Source organism: Myotis brandtii, unplaced genomic scaffold (genome assembly GCF_000412655.1).
Source record: "Myotis brandtii unplaced genomic scaffold, ASM41265v1 scaffold122, whole genome shotgun sequence".
Taxonomy (NCBI): domain Eukaryota; kingdom Metazoa; phylum Chordata; class Mammalia; order Chiroptera; family Vespertilionidae; genus Myotis; species Myotis brandtii.
The window spans coordinates 969,446-972,350 of record NW_005354255.1 but is presented as its reverse complement, the minus strand read 5'-3'; the positions used below and the strand labels follow the sequence as shown (position 1 = coordinate 972,350).

The 2,905-nt window shown below is 48.0% G+C and overlaps 1 protein-coding gene across 1 annotated transcript in view; it reads right to left on the bottom strand.

Annotated features, from left to right (window-relative positions):
- Positions 1 to 2,363: 2,363 nt before the first annotated feature.
- PIP5K1C (phosphatidylinositol-4-phosphate 5-kinase, type I, gamma) overlaps positions 2,364 to 2,905 on the bottom strand; it is a 33,836-nt gene continuing 33,294 nt past the window's right edge. Inside the window, exon 19 of the mRNA XM_014533690.1 lies at positions 2,364 to 2,905. This exon is cut by the window's right edge and continues 2,387 nt beyond it. The gene's annotated coding sequence lies outside the window, so the exon portion shown is untranslated.

Sequence of the window (2,905 nt, the reverse complement as noted above, 5' to 3'; positions counted from 1 at the left end):
CGGCGCGCGCCGGGCTGCCCGGTCCGAGCCTGAGCCGGGAGGTGAGACCTCATCCCGCCACCCTATCCGCGGGGACTCGAACGCCTTGTCACCAACCTCCCAGCTCCTGCAAACGTGGTCCGCGTGACGGACCCCAGCCGGACTGTCGGGGACTCGCCCGTCAGGCAGTGCCAGGAGCAGTCCCGCGTGGGTCCTCGTGCCTCAGGACAGGAGGCAGCCAGAACTGTTAGTGGGGCGGGGTTTGGAGAGACGGGACCAAGAAGGGGCGGGTCTAGGGAGGAGGTGGAGCCTTGTGGGCGGGGCCAAGAGGAGGCCTATACTGGGAGCAAGGACTCCTGGCGCGTGTAGGCGGGGAAGCCCCAAGACAGTAGGTTCGAGTCCCGACCTCTCAAGATGACAAAGAGTAGGAGCTGGATGGAGACTAAATAGCCCCAGATGTTGGGCTGACCTTCTATGAGAGTCACCATCATGCTGCACCATCTGCCAATGAATAGTTATGTACTTCAGGGATTGCTTTTTTTTTTTTTATTGCTTAAAGTATTACAAAGGGTATTACATATGTGTCCTTTTTTTTTTTTACCCCGCCCTTGACAGGGATTAAGCTTTAAAAAAATCTTGGATGACTCTTTTAGTTTCCATTCAACCCATTTTATAGATGGGGAAACTGAGGCTCAGAGAGGGGAAAGTCCCTTTAACACCCCTCCCTCGATCCCAAAGAGGTAGCTGCAATTTGAACTGGGTGGTCCAGCTTTGTTCTGTGGGTGCTGGGGATCCAGGGAGGGATCAATGTGGGACTGGCTGTTAAGGGTAGTTGGTGGGTAGGATGAGTCAGGGGGTAGGGTGAGGAGGCTTGGAGATCTGGAGAACCCCAAAGAGCTGCTCCAAGCTCTCCCAGCCCATCAGAGGATAGTACTTAGCATTTTAAACTAATTCTTTAAATCTTTATCTTAAAATATAGCTTCATAACACCACCCCAAATGCTGGCATTGTATGCTCTACTTGTGCTTGGTACCAAGGTGCCAGGTGGGGTGGTCTTCCAAAGGATTCCTTCTAGAATCCCTTATCCTCAAAATAGTTCTATTTTTTTCCTTGATCAGTACTATAGAGCAGTGGTTCTCAACCTGTGGGTCGCGACCCCTTTGGCGGTCGAACGACTCTTTCACAGGGGTCGCCTAAGGCCATCCTGCATATCAGATATTTACATTACGATTCATAACAGTAGCAACATTACAGTTATGAAGTAGCAACGAAAATAATTTTATGGTTGGGTCACAACATGAGGAACTGTATTTAAAGGGCCAGAAGGTTGAGAACCACTGCTATAGAGGCTTTACACGAAATTGCTGTCCCATGTTAGATAACTTTATGCAAATTGTTAAAGAATATATACTATGAAAACAAATTAGTACTTATATTGTAAATATATACCAAAAAAAATAAGTCTTCCAAAAGAAATAACAGACCATCTCTTGCCACCCTGATGACAACCCTGCTTGTCATGGGATATGGGTTGAACCAGTGAGGCCTGGCCCTGAGATCTTCAAAATGCAGATGCATCTGTGAGAGTATTTGAATTTTAATATTTGAATGTAAGGAAAGCACCTTCTAGATTATCTGCGTGTCTGGTTTATACGTGAGCTGAGCCATTCTGCATCTGCATCTATGATTATAACTGGGTTTCCAAGGGCTCGCTCACAGACAGGTCTGATTTTCAACACAGTGCTTCTTAAACTGGGAGTCTGGTAGAAATATTTTTCCTTTAAATGGGGTCCATGCATTACTCAATATGAGCCATTTTGGGGAGTGTTTGTTCTTTTGAGCTGGGCTGCAATGATATCAGAAGCTTTTATTTTTTGTTAATCTTCACCCAAGGATATTTTTCCCATTTATTTTTAGACAGTGGAAGGGAGGAGGAGAGACACAGGGAGAAATATCAATGTGAGAGAGATTGGTTGCCTCTCATATGGGGCCAGGAATGGAGCCTGCAACCAAGGTACATGCCCTACCGGCTAGGATGATGTCAGAAGCTTTTAAAAGTTTTTCGAGGTGAACTGAAATCCAGGAGGCCACAGCTATTAAGGCAATTAAGACATTTGGGTCCTGGCCCTGACCGGGTAGTTCAGTTGGTTGGAGAGTCATTCTGATATGCCAAGGTTGTGGGTTTGATCCCCGGTCAGGGCACAGAATCAGCCAATGATTGCATAAATAAATGGAACAACAAATTGTTTCTCTCAAAGCAGTCAGTAAAATAAGACATTTGGGTCCTGTTGTTATTTTAAATCTCCTGAGGGTTTATGTTTTGTTCAAAGCGGGACGCCAAACTCCCAACCAGACCACAGGAACGCACAGAGAGGCAGAGGCGGTAGATGAGTATTACCCGATTTATTAGAGATCTCTTCAACATAAAAAGAGGAAGGGGTGGCAGGGGTGGGGCCCGGGGCTGCATATGAGTGTTATCAGGGCCAGCAGTGGCTGTAAGGTTACAGAGGCGCCCAGGAGGCTGCGCTCTGGATTGTCACATACCAGACCAGGGGCTGAGCACGCGGAAGCCCCGGTGAGAATTAAGACACACAAGGTTTGCAGTTTCGTTGTGTTTTGAAATCAGTTCAGCCATAAAAACAAGGTTGGGATGGGGACCGTGGGCTGTGGTGACAGTACCATGGCAAGAGACCCCATCAGGGATGGGAGTATTGCACTAAGCCAGGTGTTGGAGGGGGTTGGGGGTTTGAGAGGCGGCTGGCAGGGGACACACAGAAGGTTCTACCTTGTCAGCCTCAGGGAATGCCTTTCGTTTTTACAGTACAGCAAGTCAGACGCTGCCCATGTTCTCAGCGACAGCGGCCATCAGAGATGAGTCAGGAGAGAAACGGGGGCAATTTACAGATTTCCATCTTTGGGGGGCTGG